General features: G+C 43.9%; 1 protein-coding gene and 1 pseudogene across 2 annotated transcripts in view; both read left to right on the forward strand.

The window, feature by feature from the left end:
• Positions 1-20,516, forward strand: part of PITPNC1 (phosphatidylinositol transfer protein cytoplasmic 1) — a 256,794-nt gene that overhangs the window by 50,099 nt on the left and 186,179 nt on the right. The window lies entirely within an intron of this gene.
• LOC112410141 (RNA-binding protein 4B-like) lies at positions 192-1,567 on the forward strand (annotated as a pseudogene).

Here is a 20,516-nt window from a genome sequence, read left to right on the forward strand (position 1 = left end):
CGCCTTGCTTTCTAGATAGCAGATTCTATATAGTCTCAATTGCCTCTGTTATGTTCTGCATTCTGCTCTCCCATCTATGTATTTGTCCCCAGTTTGATCATCATCTTTGGCATGTTTGTCTTGTAATCTGTAACTCTTTGTAAAATCTATTGGCGGTCTGCTAGGAACAAACACACAAGAAGAACAGCGACATGGCGCCCGCCAGCCTGAGGCAGTGCGCAGTGGCGCGTGCGTGAGCTGACGCGCGAGCAGTGCCCGGTCGCGCCGCCGGGGCTCGGGCGCCCGCCGCCATTTTGTAGGGTTCTCTGAGACGCCAGAGCCGCCGCCGCCGCCGCCGCCACACGGAGGCTCTTGTCAGGACGGTGACGCCGTTCATCGGACACCTGCCCCAGGAGGGCACAGAGCAGGCGATCCGCTGACTCGAGCAGTGTGGGAAGGTGCTGGAACGTGACATCATTAAGAACTACAGCTTTGGGAATTCCCTGGCGCTCCAGTGGTTAGGACTGCTTGCTTTCACCAGGGAGGGCTCTGGTTTGATCCCCGGTCGGGGCACTAAGATCCCGCAAGCTGCGCCAGAATACAAACAACAACAGAAGCCACAAAACTACGGCTTTGTGCACACAGGGGACCAGGTGGCGGCCGAGGATGCCATCCACAACGAGCTGCACAGGGTGAACATCACCGTGGAAGCAGCAAGGATAAGAGCAGAGCTTCAGGGACTTCCCTGGTGGCGTAGTGGTTAAGAATCCGCCTGCCCATGCAGGGAACACGGGTTCAAGCCCTGGTCCCCATGCTGCAGAGCAACTAAGCCTGTGCGCCACAACTATTGAAGCCCGTGTGCCTGGAGCCCGTGCTCTGCAACAAGAGAAGCCACCGCAATAAGAAGCCTGCGCACCACAACGAAGAGTAACCCCCGCTCAATGCAACTAGAGACGCAACTAGAGAAAGCCTGCGCGCAGCCATGAAGACCCAATGCAGCCATAAATAAATAAATTTATTTAAAAAAGAAAAAGAGCAAAGCTTCAGCCAAGTTGCACATAGGCAACATCGGTCCTACTTGTACCAACCAGGAGCTTTGGGCCAGGTTGGAGGAGCATGGTTCAGTCATCGAATGTGACGTTATGAAAGATTATGCCTTCGTACACGTGGAGCGGGCAGAGGATGCAGTAGGGCTGTCAGGGGCCTTGACAGCACAGAGTTTAAAGGCACACGAACATACGTGCAGTTGTCCACCAGCCAGCTTCGGACTGCCCCTGGGATAGGACCCCAGAGTGGCAGCTGTCAGTGTGGGAAAGAGGGGCACTGGTCAGAAGAGTGCCCAGTAGATCGTACAGGTAGTGTGGCGGACTTTACCGAGCACTGTAACAAACAGTATGGACCAGCGTGCACACCTGACACCGTTGGCTACGGGGAATCCGTGTGTAACAATGATGCAAAGGGCGCACTCCACCACCAGCCTTACCGAGTCCGCTCTTAGGAGGCAGTGGCATCAGCAGCTTCCGGGTCCAACTACCTACAACTGTTACTTGTCCCATCTGCTTCAAGACCACAGCGCAGCCCTAGGTGAGGATTATACTGACAGCCTCTCTTTCCTGTACAGTAGAATCCCTCCTACCTTGCTTTCCTTAGGAGTTGACCCCTCTCCCTGTCTACCTGCAACATCTCCTTTCCCTTTATTTATTTTCAAATTTAATTTCTTTAAAAATTTTTTTCAATTGGCTGCACCTCGTGGCATGCGGGATCTTAGTTCCCTGACCAGGGGATGAACCTTCTCCCCCCCACCCCCAAAGCGCTGGGTCATGACCACTGGACCACCAGGGAATTCCCCTCCTTTCCCTTTAAAATGACCATATGTAGTGACAGGCAACCCTCTACTCTTCTCTGTTAGCTCTGGACTTTGACACTGAAGCTAATCTTCTGAAATTGCTAGGACCATTGGGCTTTTGTTTGTTGTTGTTTTGTTTTGTCTTTTTATGTCTGATCGTGGTACAACATTAGCTGAAATTTAGCCTTGCTTTACTCCACTCCTCTCACTTTTTTTTAAATAAAATATTTTGACAAATAAACGTTTCTAATGCTTAAAAAAAAAAAAAAAGAACAGCAACTGAAAGAAAGGCACTTTCTTAATGTTGTTGCATGGATGACAGGGTAGACTCTGTAATTAGCCTTTTTTTTTTTTTGGCTGCACGCATCTTAGTTCCCCGACCAGGGATCAAACCCAGGCCCCCAGCAGCGGAAGCGAGGAGTCCTAACCACTGGACCGCCAGGGAGTTCTCTATAATTAGCCTTTTTAATCTTGAGCCCTAAGTTCTTGCTGTTTATGTGAGTCCATAGCAATCTTAACAGTTCAGTGGTTTCAGTGACTATTTCTTTGCTAAGAATTCCCCGAGCCACAGCGTCAACCCCAGACTCTTTCCAGTTTTGCAACTCTTTGCTGGATATTTGTACCTGAATATCTTGACAGCACCTCACAATCAACCTAAAACAGTATTTGTGTCACCACCTTCCCCCAAAACTGCTTCTGCTCCTGTCGTCCTTATTTGTTTTAGTGACACCAGCATCTTAGCTGCTAAGATTAGAAACTGTCTTCTTTCCCACCACCTCATTAGAAACTAAATAGTTGGTTCTGTGTCTTTTACCTGGACACGGCCTCTTGCTTTTTTCCCCTCATCTCTAAGTCATCTTCTTTTTACACTGCCTCTAGAGTTAGCTTTCTAAAACTCACATGTGATAGTCACTCAGCCCCGGTCAGATTCTGTAGTGACTTCCCATGACCTATGAGATGAAGTACCAACTTCTTAACAACTGCTTGTTTTCTCACTTACCCAGTCTCTAAGTGCAGGTTGCCCTTTAGTATCACCTATTTCTTTTCCCTCCCCAAATCCTACTTGAGTTTTCATGCCTTCCTGCCTCTGCACACTGTTACATCCCTCCCTCAGCTAAATGTCCGTTATCAGGATATTATCTCAAAATTTCTCTCTTCTAAAGGCTTCCCTACCCTTTCTTCCACCTCGAGCAGATATCTGCCCCTTCGCTCCTGTAGTTTTGTTTTAAAACAGCTTTATTGAGGTCTAACTTGCATACCATAAATTCACCTGTAAATATACTGATGAGTTTTAGTAAATCCATGTATTGGTACAATTCAGTTTTAGTACTTTCTGTCACCCCACAAAGTTCTCTCTTGCCTGTTTGTAGACAGTCCTTGCTCTCACCCCAATCTCAGGCAACCACTGATCCGCTTCTGCATCTATAGTTTGTCTTTTCTAGAAATGTCATATAAAATCATACAATATGCAGTCTTTTGAGACTGGCCTCCCTTAGCATGCTGTTTTTGAGTTCATCCATATTGTTGAGTGTATCATAGTTGGTTCTTTTTTATTGCTGGGTAGTATTCCATTGTGTGGATATACCACATTTTGTTTATCCAGTTACCAGTTGATGGACGTTTGGGTTGTTTCCGGTTTGGGGCTATTATGAAAATACTGCTATGATCATCTGTATACAAGTCTTGGTATGGATGCATGTTTCCATTCCTCTCAGGTAGATACTTAAGAGTTGAATGTCTGGGTCATATGTTTAACAGAAACCACCAGCCTGTTTTCCAAAGTGGCTGTTGCATTTTATATTTTACGTTCTGCGTTCTCCACATCCTTGCCAATATTTGGTATTATCTGTCCTTTTGATTATAGATATTTTACTGGGTGTGGTGGTATCTCATTGTGGTTTTAATTTGCATTTTCTGTAATCATTTAAAACTGCTTTCTGTTATAGAATGTTTTGTTGTATTGATATATATCTTCTGATCTGTGCACTATGCTAGGGTTTGGTAAGTGGATGAATGAACAATCCCATACTTAGGATGAGTGGCCAAATTCTCAATTATTTTTGGAACAGAAAACACTGATAAGTTAACTTCAGAAATGATATAAAAGTCAAGTCTCTTTCCCTGAACAAATTTTTGCCAGAGTTTCTAAGAAGCAATAACCTTGACTGAACTAAGTTTTACTTTCTTTTTTTTTGCTCACCCCTTGGTGGGAGGTAATGGATAAAAAATATAGACATAGCAGGAGAAGGAGAAAAGAAACAGTCTCTAAATGACTAAGAGCTTGTGGAATAGCTTGGGAGAGAGAACCATTTGGGTTCTTGGTTACTCCATGGTTCCAGGTGTACGGACTCCATTAATACTGTGACCTCTGCTTCTCCCCACTTGCTTTTCTCTGTCTATTCAAACAGGAGTCTGCAGACATTTTCAGTAAAGGGTCACATAGTAAATATTTTAGGCTTTTTGGGCCAATACACAACATCAAGGACATTACGTAGGTGCTTACATAATGAGAGACTAAACAAATTTCCACACATTTTATTGATGAAATTCAAAACAGAATAATAATAATAAAAGGGTACAATTTTCTGTTATACAGGTCTACTAATAAAAAGAATGGAATTCTTTTTTTTTTTAAATTAATTTATTTGTTTTCATTTTTGGCTGTGTTGGGTCTTTGTTGCTGTGGTGGGCTTTCTCTAGTCACGGCGAGCAGGGGCTACTCTTCGTTGCGGTGTGCGGGCTTCTCATTGTGGTGGCTTGTCTTGTTGTGGAGCACGGGCTGTAGGCACGCGGGCTCTAGAGCGCAGGCTCAGTAGTTGTGGTGCACGGGCTTAGTTGCTCCGTGGCATGTGGCATCTTCCTGGGCTAGGGATTGAACCCATGTCCCTTGCATTGGCAGGTGGATTCTTAACCACTGTGCCATCTGGGAAGCCCAAGAATGGAATTCTTTTGAGGAGGATAATACTTTGGTTAATTGGAGTTCAGAGTTAGTGTTTCCTATCATCATGGTAGAAACAGGGCCTCATTCTCCAATGAGCCTTCACTGAAACATTGTGGTCTTCCATCCTGAGAATTCACCAGACTGTGCTGGCTGCATTTGCCCTTATAGTGGTGGAGAACTTTTCACATGGAGGAAGCAGCTTAAGAGGATAAGGTCTGGGGTAAGACTCCTTGGGTGTGAATTTCAGCAAAGACTCAGTAACTAGGAGATCTTTGACTACTTACCTGACCAATCTAGGAGCTTCTGTTCCTTCATCTGTAAAATGGGTCATAGTACCTACTTCACAGGGTTGTTGTAAAGATTAAATACAAAGATTAGATTAGAATGGCAGTTTATAAATACTATTCTTCTTTTGATTTTTTTTTTGAACAATTTAAAAATGTAAAACCATTCCTAACTCACAGGCAGGGTGGCAGGCTGGATTTGGCCTGCGGGATATAATCTGTGGACCCCTGCATTAGAGTATAAACTGGAATTATTGCCACTTACTTTAGAAGTAATGATTGCTTTTCCCCCCTAATTGCAGAGCACCATATGCTCACTGCAGAAAACTTGGAAAACAGAGAAAAGCACAATAAAAAAAAGTCATTCAGAATCTTTACCATCCAGAAGTGCTTCACTGGTGGTCCCTTGTCTTTGTGTATATATATATACACATTTTTTTTAAATTAAAACAAACTCATACTATGCATACTGCTTTGTATCTTTTTTCACTTACTAATATATACTTGTCACTAATAATCTTCTATAACCTTAACCTGAATTTTAATGACTGCATACTGTTCTGTTATACAGATGCATTACAGTTTACTAAAACAGTTCCCAACAACATTAAAGTTGTTTTGAACTTTTCACCATTTGACATAACTCAGGTGTAAACTAATACACAAATGTTTGTACACATTTCTGATTAGTTCCTTGGGATAAATTACAAGAATTCAGTCCCTGGGTTAAAGAGTATCTACAGTTTTTTAAAAAGATTTTTTGATGTGGATCATTTTTGAAGTCTTTATTGAATTTGTTACAATATTGCTTCTGTTTTATGTTTCGGTTTTTTGGCCCAGAGGCATGTGGGATCTTAGCTCCTTGATCAGGGATTGAACCTGCACCCCCTGCATAGGAAGACAGAGTCTTAACCACGGGACTGCCAGGGAAGTCCCAAGAGTAATCTATATCTTTTAAGTTTTGGTGTATCTTGCAAAATTGTTCCCTAGGGAAGGTGTATAGTTCTATACCCTCCCAAGTGGTGTATAAGAACATTGTCATTTACTGTGGTCTTATATTTTTACTTGGTTATTGGGCTTATGGATTTAAACAGTGAAAACATTTTTATTTTTGAAACAATTCAAATAGATTAAAATGTACAGACAGTAATGAAACTCGCACCCACGTACGCACCAGAAAGATTACGCAAGTGTTAACATTTTGCTGTACTTGCTTGTGTTATTTTAAGAAAAACATGTTACAGATTAAAAACTAAGTCTGTCGGGGCTTCCCTGGTGGCGCAGTGGTTGAGAGTCTGCCTGCCGATGCAGGGGACACGGGTTCGTGCCCCAGTCTGGGAGGATCCCGCATGCCGCGGAGCGGCTAGGCCCGTGAGCCATGGCCGCTGGGCCTGCACGTCCGGAGCCTGTGCTCCGCAACGGGAGAGGCCACGACAGTGAGAGGCCCGCATACCGCAAAAAAAAAAAAAAAAGTCTGTCATTATCATCCCATTCTACAGATGATAATGGGAATCTCATATCATTGATGAGAGCAATCAATCTGCAAAAAGTTAAGAAATTGTGTAAGCAGTAAGAACAGGTAAGTGGTTTTACTTACTGGTAAAGTAAGTAAGAGGTTCTTATTTACAAGAACCTCTTGTAAATAGCATATGGCTAAATTAAAAAAAAAATCCAGTCTGAGTTTTTTAACCAGCTATTTTAATCTGTTTGCATTTATAGTAACAGTTGATATTTTAAATTATTTCTCTTATTTCATGTTTTCTATTTTCCATACTTTTCTTTTGCTTTCTTTTTCTTATTTCCTGTCTCTTACTGAATTGAGTTTTATCAGTTCCTCCCTTTTTTCCTCTACTGGCTTTATTATCCTTAAATGTGTGTTCTTAGAAAGCAGTCTAAAATTAACTCCAGTCATCCCCCCTACCAGTTTATTTGCTTTTCATTTAACTTAAATTTCTCCTTGTTTTTGGTATTTTATAGCCTTTGATATTCTGCCATTTAACTATAGCATGTGTAGATTTGTTTTGGTTTATTCTGCTCAGAACTTGCTGTTATTCCCTACATGGGAGATTTATGGCTTTTACAATTCTGGAGAATCCTTAACTATTATCTTTAAAAATATTGCTCTCCTTCATGTCAGTAGCCATGAAAATGTGCCTCTCAGATCTCCTGCTGTGGGAAGCCTAGTTGACTGACCCCAGATGCCATGTCTCAGGATTCACTCAAAAGCCACGCTTCCCCTGGGCTGTTCCTGGTTGCTGGCTTAGTAAGATGTGGCTACTAGTGCTAGCCCATCCTGTAGGATATAGGACTCTTCTAATGGGGAGTCCTTGAGCCATGACTTTCTGGTCTGAGGTTTCTCCTTGCCCACTCCTTCTCTTCCCAACATCCTTTCTTAGCATCTGCTTATTGGAGGACCCAGACTAACACAGTCTCTCTATTTGCATCATCTGGATCTTGCATTAAATGTGTCGGAATAGTCTCATTGTACTCCCTATTCCAGGAGCTATTCTTTCATGCCCCTTTTATCTCTGTGATGCCCCTTGGTAATTTCTTCAAATCTGTCTTCCATTTTACTTAATTCTCTCTTTACTTGTGTCTAATCTATTTAATGTATCTGTTGACTTTTTAATTTCAGTGATTATGGTACTTATTTCTGGAAGTTCTATTTGGCTTATTTTCATACCTGGCTGTTTTTGGTATTTTTTTCCTCAGGGTTTTATTTCCTACTTTTATGTCTTTCATAGTTTTAAGCATATTTATTTTTTATTCTCTTTTTCAAATTTTAATTTTATTATCCCAAGTTCCTGGAATTCTTTTCTTTTTAATTAATTTATTTTTTTTCTGCTCTGGGTCTTCATTGCTGCATGCGGGCTTTCTCTAGTTGTGGCGAGTGGGGGCTACTCTTCGTTGAGGTGCATGGGCTTCTCATTGCGGTGGCTTCTCTTGTGGAGCATGGGCTCTAGGCACACAGGATTCAGTAGTTGCAGCATGTGGACTCAGTAGTTGTGGCTCATGGGCTCTAGAGCACGGGCTCAGTAGTTGTGGTACACAGGCTTAGTTGCTCCGTGGCATGCAGGATCTTCCCGGACCAAGGATTGAACCTGTGTCCCCTGCATTGGCAGGTGGATTCTTAACCACTGGACCACCAGGGAAGTACCCAAGTTCCTGGAATTCTAACAATCTTGTTTGTTGTGTTTGCTGTTTTCTTCTCATGATATATTGTAATTTTAAATTTTCTTATAAGCTGATCTTGAGTGGGGATTACTTTTCCTGTGACCTGATAACAGGCCCCCTCCAGAACAATTTGCATTGCTTCTTCTAGAGATCTCAGGAGTATCACTGGCTTGGGGCCAGTGTTTCTGCTAATTTCTTAGGTTGGAACTTCCTGGATTACTCTGCTCAAGGCTCAGATCTGGATATCCATATTTCAGAGGAGAGGTTTCTTTTTTTCACTCAGAGCCCAGGGGCACACAAAATTGTCCTCTTGGACCCCTTTTCTAGGGTATGAGTTCCCCCCCGCCCCCAGTCTTCACTGAGGAAGCCCCTCTTTGAGGATCCTGCCTCTCCTCAAGTGTTTTTTTTTTTTTTTTTCGGGACCCGGGGAAACTTCCTGGATTACTCTGCTCAAGGCTCAGATCTGGATATCCATATTTCAGAGGAGAGGTTTCTTTTTTTCACTCAGAGCCCAGGGGCACACAAAATTGTCCTCTTGGACCCCTTTTCTAGGGTATGAGTTCCCCCCCGCCCCCAGTCTTCACTGAGGAAGCCCCTCTTTGAGGATCCTGCCTCTCCTCAAGTGTTTTTTTTTTTTTTTTGCGGTACGCAGGCCTCTCACTGTTGTGGCCTCTCCCGTTGCGGAGCACAGGCTCCAGACGCACAGGCTCAGCGGCCATGGCTTACGGGCCCAGCCGCTCCGCGGCATGTGGGATCTTCCCAGACTGGGGCACAAACCCGTGTCCCCTGCATCGGCAGGCGGACTCTCAACCACTGCGCCACCAGGGAAGCCCCATCCTCAAGTGTTTTATTTCCAACTCTGTGCCTCATGGCAGCCCATGGTTCCACCTCCTTTGTCCACTTGGGTTTTAAAATGCAAGTCTGTAAGTTACAAAAGCAGTCTCAGAATCCACGTGCTTTCACTCAGTTTTTCCCTTTCTTTTTCAGGTCATATTTTACCCAGCATTCTTAAGTATTTGTAGTGGGAGGGTTTTTTCCACATTGTCTTAATCTGCCACCCTATTGCTGCACCTGAAGTCCCATTTACCATATTCAGTTCTGTGCTGCAGGGCTTCTCAGGGTACCAGTTTCTAAGCAGTATCATTAGTGAAACCCATAAACTCACCCATTGTTAGAAAAGCCAAATGCTTGAGATCCTATTGAGACTGTAGATATATAGTATGTCCTAAGGGATCTGGAAAAAAAGCTACCTTTATTTTCCAACCCATGGTCACTTCATTGGTAAATCCAGGAAGTGCCGTAAGATTTTACAGATGGAACTGATGCTTAGGAAACAATGAAATTGAATCATCATCATCATCATCGTTATTATTTCTTTTACTAAACAGGCCTAGGAACAGAGCTCTTCTGTTTTCCTCCCTTCTTTCTCCCAGCTTTCCCACCATCCTTCTCAATTTGTCCTTTGTCAACAGGGCAGAAAAGAAGGGCTGAAGTGATGTATGGGTATAATCCACTGTGCACTGCTAAAAAGATAAACTTAAATGAAGTGATTTATTACCTGGTGACAGGTATTCTGCCCCCAGAATTGTCTGTCAAAGTGAATGCTCATTGATTTTCCATACTTTCTCTGTCAGCCTCTGGATAGCCATTGTTCATTACAGGTGGGTAAGATGCCAGAGTATTCTCGCAGCCTCCGCACTGTGCTGCAGGGGTTAGCCTTTATTTCTGTTCTAGGGCTCAGAACTCTTTGATTCTCTTGCTTTAAACTGTGTATATGAGAAGAGTAAATGCCACTGGTTTCTCAAATTATTCAAGTTAGAAGTAAAACATATTCTGTATTCCCATTTTGAAAAAGCTTCTAGAATCTTCCTACATGAGTCAAATAGATAATAGGTCCCAATACAACAGCACAGGATAATATATAGCTGTCAGGGCAGTGCCTGAGTCAGTCTGGTCTGTCTTAGAATAAAGATACTCCATATCCTTTGGGAACTAATGAAATAGGTAATTTTCTTTCACTTAAGGGGACCGCATGCATATCATATAGGACATGTCTTTCCTGTTTTGCTCCAAACCCATCCCATTGTGTTGGAGAGCGACAAGCAAAATCTTTTCGGCGACCACAGTGCAGTCTTGGGAGTCAGGATCAGTGTCGTGGAGTCTCAGCAATGACCAGGTGTCGAGATGGTCTTAAAAATCTGAGAATTTTGACCTGGCATGAACCTTAGACCATTTAATCCGGTGTTTTAACTGTAGATGAGGAATCTGAAGCCTCAAAGTATGTTATAACTTGCTCATCATCGCAGAGTCAGTCACACAGCCAGCACTCAACCTGGTCCTTGGACTTCCTGCCCATCACTGTTCCCTGGGGAACTTCTCTTCCACTTCTCACCTGGGTAGCAGTTCCATTTGCTTTCACAATGTACTGCTTGAATTTAAAGATGACTGTGTTGTCAGCGGCTCGCATCATTGAAGTTCATGTGTTTGGTCCTTTGACAAGGAGAGTTCTGCTGATTCTGAGTTGGGAGGAGGGAGCTTAGCTACAATTTTGATTTTTCCTTTTTTTCTATCGTGTGCTTAAGTATGGTGACCTGGACAAGAACACCACAAAGCAGGCACTTTCCAAATACACGTTGTACTGGAAAAAAGACTGCTTTTATGCAGTTGGGGTGGAGCCAGGGAAATTATTTACATGATGTAATGGTATTTTCTAAATGACATATTTCAAGGAAAAAGACTAGTTGGATCACTAAATAATTATAGGCAAATACATAGATTGTATTTATATATACACACGTATATATAGTAATATACTAATCGTATGTAACATTTGTATTTTTTAAAACCATAAGCATCCTGTAGTAATTTGGACTTGTAAATGCCTTTGCATAGCAAGTAACAGTTTATAATAGCTAAGGAGAGATGAACACTGATAGTATTTTTCTTTTTGTACCTCTGATTGGCAGGTAGGGGGAATTGAAAGCTTGATTTGGGTTACTTTTTTGTTTATTTATTTATCTATCTATTTATTATTTATGGCTGCGTTGGGTCTTCATTGCTGCAGGCAGGCTTTCTCGCTTCATTGTAGCGGCGAGCGGGGGCTACTCTTCGTTGTGGTGCTCGGGCTTCTCATCGCAGCGGCTTCTCTTGTTGCAGAGCACGGGGTCTAGGCGTGTGGGCTTCAGTAGTTGTGGCTTGTGGGCTCCAGAGAGCAGGCTCAGTAGTTGTGGCTCACGGGCTCAGCTGCTCTGTGGCATGTGGGATCCTCCCGGACCAGGGATCGAACCCGTGTCCCCCGCAATGGCACGCGGATTCCCAACCACTGTGCCACCAGGGAAGCCCAGTTTTGATTTTTTTCAATACTTAGTTACAATACTGATGAATCACTTTCTTAATTGAATATGTGGCATGTATTTCCTCAGTATGCATTTGTGGCAGCATCAGCTTTCCCTGAGCCCATACTAATAGTTCTTACAAGTTAAGCAGGATGTTGCCTTCATGGTGTAATGATTTGGTACTTCACATAGTGCTTTGGAGGCTGGAGGAAGCAAATTCAGCCTCCAGAAGTCCTTAACTTAGAGTCGAGAAGCATCACTGATACCAGGAGAAGCTACCTGAATGTGTATTTGGTGGTAAAAGTAAAAAGATATTTTATGTGTCCAGACAAGCAGAGGAAAAAAAAATATAGACCTGCATTATATTCATTTTCTTCCCTGTGTTCACTAGTGGCCTGATTATTCATCTGGCTGAGATGTAAGATCTTTTGAGCTTATAACATAATAGTTATTCATAAAGGCATTTAGGCTGATGGCTTGCTCAGAACGTCCTGCTGTTCAGGATGGACTTCATCTATATTTCAATGAATTTCTAAACGGGAGAAACAGAACATTTTCCCTTTGATTAATTCATTGGTTTTTTTAGTCCTTAAGGACCCATATGCAGGTGAACTCCAAAAGGAAGTCAGTAAAGGAAAAATGGTAAATTGGAACTGAAACCGTGAACTGGCCCCATAAAAATCTTTGAACACTGTCCTAAATTCAACATCTGAAATATAATGGGCCAGGCAAAGATCTATGAAAGCTAATTTTAAAAGCTAACGTAAAATTGCACCAAAGAAGGACATTGTTATGAGTTGTATAAAGTTCTTAGGCTGTTTCAGACCACTCTTTTACAACTCTCTGGCTTTTAACCTACTTTGCCCAAGAATCAAGTACTTTAGCAAATTATAACTAGTTAGGTCATAGACACATGCTTTGAGTTCTTGGGCTCTTCACTGGGAGTATGCCCTCTGGAACTATGATTTTAAGGTTTTACATTATTGGATGTATACCTGTCTTAGAGTGGTCCCCAGAGATCAACCCTAAGATGAGAAATGGGGCAGGTGATCCTAGGAAGCCCAAAGAGGAGCATAGGGCAGTGAGAAAGGGGAAGGAGGGAAGGCAGTAGAGTGTAAAGGAGAGAGTTTCCTACTGATCCGGTATAGAGGAAAAGGCCTTGAAAAACACCAAGGAAGATCATCTGTGCCTCAATTCTAGCACCAGCGTGAAATCCCATTTTAAATACCTTGTTGAAAAAGACTTGATAGCTGACGTAACTCTTTTTTTTGCCTTATAAGTGATCTGTGAGATTGGATTTGCCAGTGTTGAGTTTTTCCCAACTTGAGTACACAGTGTCCAGGAACTAGCAAAATCAGCCTTTTGTAGTAGGATCTTTTTAGGACATGGCTCTGTCACCCAGGTATGAGGGGGGGCACCTCCTTCTGATGTCCTTTCTCCAATCTGAGTAAGGGAGAACCAGGACATGAGCTTTCTCTCTGGTGCTTGGGGCATCGGTGGGCTTGGGTCTTAACCTTCTCTGCCTAGTTGTCCTCAAGGGAGCACTGGAGTCCTTGAAATGGAAATTCTCTTCCCAGGATCTACCAGAAACCTCTAAAACTTCAAGGAAGTTTAATTCCCAATGTCTTGGGTCAGATTGTTTAGAAGTTGAGGGATTCTCATGGAGATGATATATGGGCCTAGGAGGTGGAGGTGAGGAGAGTGGCAGGGCAGTGGGGGAAAGGGGAGTTTTAGCTGGGTTTCTGGGGAGCTCTGTCTCCCCTTGCCCAGGGGTCAGCCTTTTGTTTCCCTCTCCTATGTCAGCCATTGATCGGTTATGGGCCTCCCTCAGGGCAGGTATAACCTTCTAGGTGGAGATGCTCCCATAGGCCAAAGGCAATTTTACAGACTAGGGGGCCACATGGGACCCATTAACAGTCAACACTTATAGCAAACCTTACGTGGTATAAAGGGATACAGGCAGGGCACTCTGGCCTTACCCAGCAGAGAATAGGGCCAGGCATTCACCTTTTCTTACTCATTCCCTTTAACACAATTCACCACTCCTCCAAGTGTCCCTCTTCACAGCAGTCCTTTGCCCTTCCAAATTCAGTGTCCTCGGCCCCCCTCCTTTGAAAAACTTACTCCTGGACACAGGAGGGGAGAATCAGATGCCCCTGCCTTCTGGCACCTGTGGCTGAGCTGGACCCCACTGGGGGTTCGCTGGCTCTGGGAGGAGTGGTGGTCCCTGGTGTTGGTGGGAGGTAGGATGGGAGATCATGAAGGCTTTCATCCTGATCCATCTTTCAACCATTTGCTTCCAGAGTCAACCCATGGCAAATAGGTCTCAGCAGTGAATATTAATTTTCTGCCCCAAACTATTTTCCTCCTATATACAGGGCTTTGACCCTACTGTTTGCAAAATAACAAGCTGGCATTCTTGTGCTGAGGTCCACTTGATTCCTTCTTGAGCCTGCTTTTGTTCCCATTTTAGCTGAAAAGGGCTTTGAGGCATCCAGATTTTTTTTCCTGACCTCAGATTTCTTTCCAGATACAAGATGGGGAGAGGGAGCTGTGGACGAGTGAGAAAGGTTTCAGGTGTACCTGTTTCATATTTACTCTGACCCAGAGTGACTGGGGTATTAATTTAATGAATGTTGTCACCAAGGCTTTTGAAGTGGCTGTGGTCGGTGATTGAATGGCAGTTACACAATTTCGAATTTGGGAACCAGGTATTGTTCTTTCGCTACACCAACCTGTCGCTTTAGGCATGTTATAAGGTTTGCTTTGCCTGCACCCCAACCAGATTTGCTCTACAAGTTAATGTCACTCAGGGTAAACGCTACACTATCTCTGCATCAAAGCCACCTGCCAGCCACAGCCAGGTGTGTAGTGCATTTGGATATTGTGTCAAAATATCTCCATGACCTCTAAGAATAGAACTGCCATAGGTCAGCCTGATAGTCTAGAAAGCTGTCCCTGGGACCTACTCCATCCATTAGAAGTGAGTCACTAAATCCAGCCCACATTCAAGGTGGGGGGGATTAAGCTCTACCTAGTAGAGGGAGGAGCATGAAAAAAAGGTTGTTTAGGGGTGCTAAAACCACCACAGTGATTAATAAATACTTTTGGAGAGATGCTTTGAGCCTATGCAAGAAACTTGTTTCTCCTTTAAAAACTTTCAACATTTACCAGTGGATCTCACCGGCAGCCATTATTACCATCATGTTCTGTTAATGGTTTTCTATTTCCTTCATTCCTTCTATGTTTATTTCTTGGAATTCTTCTGTGAGGATGTTTTGTCCCTTCTCTTCCATTTATTTATTTATCCACTTATTTGTTTATATCAGTATAGACTCAATAGGTATTTATGTTATTCTCTAGGTGAGAGATGTTTTTAAAAGGGGAAAACAGCCTCTCTGAACCAGGTAGAGGGAGGTGGTGAGGGAGGGTGTGGATGCTGAGGAGGAGGACATGGTGGAGGAAGACAATTTCCTGAGAAGGCCGGTGAGAATGAGGTCCAAAAGAGGGGGGGCCTTGGCAAAAATGAGGGACACTCTGTTCTCAAAAACAAGGACAAAGAAAGCTTGGGAAGGTTGCTTTTTTTCTCAGGAAGGAGTTCCCATTAATTATCTTTTGTCTTCTCGGTCAGGATGTTTTTTGGTGACGACAGTAGGAAATTGGCTTTTGGAATTTAAATTTTCTAGGCGGAAATTCCTGGCCTCTGGAGGAGGCTTTCTTGAACCACAGCACTATTGACATCTGGACTGGCTCATTCTTTGTTGTGAGGGGCTGTCCTGTGCACTGTAGGGTGTTTAGTGGCATCCCTGGCCTCCACTCACCAGATGCCAGTGGCATCCTCCCCTGCTTCCCCAGTGTGATCACCAGAATGTATCCTGTGCCACCAAGTTGGAGGCAGTGCCACCAAATGTCCCCTGGAGAATAAAATGGCTTTTGGCTGAGAACCAGTGATCTGAAATAGCATACACCATGCTGGCCATGCACAGAATTCCTGAGTGTTACTTTTGAAAGACTAAGACGATGGCATTTACCTGAGCTCCTGCACAGAGAACTCAGCTGCCCTGGTGTGAACATCAGCGTGGCCGCAGTTGATAAGTGGGTGGGGGGGGTTCTTGGGAACAGCTGATGATGTTCTCAGCACACAAGAGGAAATGGAGCTCTGGTTCTCAGAGGGTCTTTGTTCTGGCGAGTGTTGCTGTGGTTATAGCCTTGCCTTCTGGTGGTGGGTTGTTTTGCTTTCTCTGTGGTTTCTGTGTGCGTTTGAGAATCAGCTTCGATGTGATGTCAGCTGGGGACAAGAAGCTCTTCTCACCGATGAGTTTCTGAAAGCCCATTTGTTCTAAATGCAACATGACACTAACCTAGCTTGGTTGCACGTCGGTTGCTGGTAAAGTTGTTTCCTGAGTGAGCCGGGGATGGCGGGGACTCCTAGTCCTTTATAACTCTCGTTTTATTATCCAGAGACACTTCTGCATTTTGACTTTTTTTTTTTTTTAAACCTTTTTACCTTCAGTTAGTTTTTAACGAGACACTGCATTTCAAACATAGCAAACATGACAGAGATTGAGGAACGAGGGGGAAGCTGAAACAACCTTGCACGACCGCTGATGCCATCTATTGGTGGTTGGCAGAACTGATGCCCTTCGAAGCTTTGATCATTGCACAGAAAGTTGAAAATTGGCAGCAGAGAACCTTCCTTGCACCCAGGGAGCTTGGGATTGGCAGGACAGGGGAAGAGTGGGGGGGGGGCAGTAATGTGGGTTTGCTTCGTAGATCAGCACCAGTCATCGGTGGGTGCCAGGAATCCATATTTAAAGTAATTTTAGGAGGATTTTTCAAGGTACTGGCTAGGATGCCATTGGGACCTAAAATCCATTGATGAGTCAGTTGTCATTTAAGAAAGAATCCCAGTGCATTGGGCTTTGGGGTGTTAACAGAACAGCAAGGAGATCTCAGCTAAAAACAGTCTCTTCCATAGAATTAACATGGAGCTGGTATTTGTGAAATTTGATTAGTCGGGGACACTATGAACTCATTCTAACCGAGGAAACTAAGACTCGATGAGTAAAATAACTATTGTATTTTATCTTCTTTCAAAGTGCTTTCAAATACTGCACATTTGTCTCTATACCAATCCATTTCGGCCAGCATATCCCTTTTTTCTGATACCATACTGAGATTCCTAGAGATTAAGTTTCCTGGGTCCACATATCTAGTTGATAGTGAGAGCCAGAATTAGTCCAGCCAGTGGATCCTCAACCCTGGTTGCACATAAGACTCACCTGGGGTACTTAAGAGAAAGCCCAGTGATTGGCATCACTGCCACATATACTGATTTAATTGAGCAGGGGAAGGACTGGGTCGGGGGTTCCCTTTCAGAACGAAAGTGATTCTAATGTGTTGCCTGGATTGAACTGCGCAACTCAGAGTATGGTCTGTAGGCCGGCAGCAGAGCATCATTTGGAAACGTGTTAGAAATGCAGCATCTCAGGCCCCATCCCAGAACTTCTGAGTCAGAATCTGCACTGTAGCAAGAGTCCCAGGTGAAGTTTGGAAAGACTGGTGCTGCCTCTGAGGCAGGATTTTCTGAGCTGTCCATTGGCATCTCCACTGGGCACGCCAGCTTTTTTTTTTAACCATTCAGACAGCGTTCGAGGGTTGGGTGGCCTCCACTGAGGGTTCCAGCTTCCCCCTGCCCTATGAGTTCTCCTAGACTGAGAGCACAGGTGCTCCCCGCCTCCCCCTAAAAGTCTTGTTCAGTGCTCGCAGGTAGAGTGTGTTTTCACAGACCCCAGTTTCCGGGTGCATCGTAGCATTGTCACCAAGCCAAGACTCCAGTCTAGGTGCCTCCAGGCTCTGCCTGTTAAGAGTGATGGCACCCTGATCAGCCGGTGATGAAAGGGTCACCTTGTGTTTAGCCCCTAAGACTCTCACTTTACCTCTAGCTTAGAGACCGCTTGGATTGGAAAGGAAGGAGGTACTACGCCTTTTTCTTTCCCCCTAAAGAGAAAGTACTCTGGGTCAGTGTTTGTTTTTTGAATATTTGAATGAAATGAAGCCTGTGAGGGCATCTGGGAAACTTTTTGACGTTACAGACAGGCTTCATCCAACCCCACCTGGGTTTCGGTGGAGGGACCTCTTACCCAGCAAACGCATCCATTGTCTTTCTAAAAGAGATCTTTTTTAGTTCATTTCTTCAAATCCAATGCTATACGAGTGATCTTTTCTAAATCTGTAGCTGCATTTTGGGTAGTGCCTGAAAGAGACACAGAAGTCCCTGTTCAGCCTCTTTTTGGGAAACTGAGAGCCTTGGCTTCTTTTCCACCCGTCCTCTGCTGTTTTTAACAACAAACCCCCTTTGATGAAGGGCCAGTCTGAGCTGGGCAGAGCCAACCATTTCTCCTCACTTCCAAGCTCCCCTCCACCATCTCCTCTCCCTCTTCCAACCTTCCTCCCCGCAGGAACAAAACAGTAACAAACCAAACTGGGAAAAAACAAGGGAGGTTTGTCCCCATTTCTGAAATCCTTTGAAAGGATGTTACTGAAAGAGGATTCAGAAGTGCATGGAGGGTTTCTGTGCCTCTTTTTCTGGAAGCGTTGGGAGGTCTCTGTGCACCCGATCTGGAGAGACTGGAATGATCATTTCTGCACGGAAGCCACTCATTAGTGGCTACCAGCAAGAAGACCTTGCCAGGTGCTTGTCAGGCCTCTGAATTCAGAGGTTTTGAAAAGACCCCAAATGGGGCTTGTGGCTTTCTTCAGTCTTGTTGGGTTTCATTTTTTTCCCCTTCCTCTTCCAGCCACTCTGTTCTCTGTCCAGCGTTTCTCCTCTGTTGCCCACAGCAACCCCAGCAGTTGGTACCGGAGTAGGGGGAGCTGGAGGCCAGGTAACCTCGGAGTCGAGAAATCCTTAACTGATCAAGTCACCAGAGTCATACACAGGAATAGGTTTTCTGGAAAATCTCCCGATTCAAACAACCCTCCACAGCTCCCCCCACCTTGCCTTTCCAGAGAGGCTTGTTTCTTCTGGTCCCGGAGAAGCCAGTTACTGAGACACTCGGGCCCCACCTCTGGAGGCATCTGTTTACAAACAGTGCTGCGTAAACTCTCTAACGCGTTTCTTTTCAGCTCACACTTTCTCTCCACACAGACAGAGTCCGTAGGCTCTTTTACAGTGGAGGGTGTTACAGAATATAGTATCACTCTCCCTGTGCAGAGAGACAGACTGGGGGAAGAATCAGCCCACGGCCAGTGGTGTAGAAGAGGCAGCCAGGCTGTAAGGTTTTTTCTCTTTTGCTCTTTACCACAGGAAAGCGCTTTGTCAGGAGGAAGTGCCAGTGTCGTCATGGAAATAAATGATCAGGCAGTAGCAGCCAGATGAATTGAGCCGTCCTTGATTTCGGAGACCTCTACCATTAATATATCTAAAATTCAGTGTACAAATGAGCATAGGATGACTTGATCTGGGATACCTCTTGCAATTCTTTTGCAGCTCAATTAGTAAATTTCCTTTCCCTTTGAATACCACAACACTCTCTGAAACTCAGAGAACCGAGCAGGTAGAACATTGAAGGAGTTTTCTGAAGGAGAAAAAACAGAGCAAGTTTGGAAACATGAAATAGTGATCCTCATTTGGATCATGCCTTCTGGTATCTAAGCGTACCAGTTCCTTCAAATTCCAAGGACTGGCGGGCTCTTTGGATATTTGTCAATGACAAGTGAGTATGGGTTGAGTAAAGGCATTTTCTTCTGCAGTGTTCGTTTCTATTTCCATGGTTTGCCTCAGTCCTTTTCTTTAATTAATGCTGTTTATGCTCACTGATGAATAATTCAGAGTCATTACAAGCAACAGATGTCAGAGGATTCAAAATGACTTTCTCTGAATTATTTATTATTTCCAAAAAAGTAACAGGTTTGTTGAACAAGTAATTGGCAACACAGATGTAGATCAAGGTTTGTCAGCAGGAAACAAGGTCTACTACTGCTTTCCCTTTTGTGCATGTTACTAGCCAGGACTGCATTGCCTGACACTGCGTAGGGAGTCAGTTACTTATTCCGGGTGCTGAGTGGGGAGCTGGACCTTGTTTGGTTTTTCCGGTTGACAAAACATAAATAGGAGTTCGTTCAAAAATATAATGAATGAAGAAGGCAGCCTTGCAAACACCTATCAGACATAATGACTTAATGCAGGTCCCCAGAAAGAGGGAACATCTTTGTCTGCAAAGATATGCTGAGAATAGAGACCTGGGGGAAAAAAAAACCTGATAGATATGTAAAGGTTTGTATATAAAAATGTTCTCTGCAGGGTTGTTTATAACAGAATTTTTAAAAGGAAAAAATGCGGGCTTCCTTGGTGGCACAGTGGTTGAGAGTCCGCCTGCCGATGCAGGGGACATGGGTTCGTGCCCCAGTCCAGGAAGATCCCATATGCCGCGGAGCGGCTAGGCCCGTGAGCCATGGCCGCTGAGCCTGCTCATCCAGAGCCTGTGCTCTGCAACGGGAAAGGCCACAACAATGAGAGACCACGTACCGCAAAAAAAAAAAAAAAAAAGGAAAAAATGCAAGTGGCCAACAATGAAAAATTAGTTGAATAAATTTTGATAAATCCAAGCAGTAGAATATTATATAGCCATTAAAATTAATTATATGTATTTCTGATAGAGAAAAATATTAGAGAATTCCCTTGCATCCAGTGGTTAGGGCTCAGTGTTTTCACTGCCAGGGCCCTGGGTTCGATCTCTGGTTGGGGAACTAAGACCCTGCAAAATGTGTGGCATGGCCAAAAAAAAAAAAGAAAAAATACACTAATATATTAGATAGACGATGATATTAAGTGAGAGAGGCTATATTACTGTAGAAAACTATGTGTATGTGGTTTTTCTATAGACATAGAGAAAAGTCGAGAAGGAACTACCCCAAAATGTTAATAATTATTTAGGTGGTGTAGGGCAGTGGTC

This window comes from Neophocaena asiaeorientalis, unplaced genomic scaffold (assembly GCF_003031525.2).
Source record: "Neophocaena asiaeorientalis asiaeorientalis breed wild unplaced genomic scaffold, Neophocaena_asiaeorientalis_V1.1 scaffold30, whole genome shotgun sequence".
Lineage (NCBI taxonomy): Eukaryota > Metazoa > Chordata > Mammalia > Artiodactyla > Phocoenidae > Neophocaena > Neophocaena asiaeorientalis.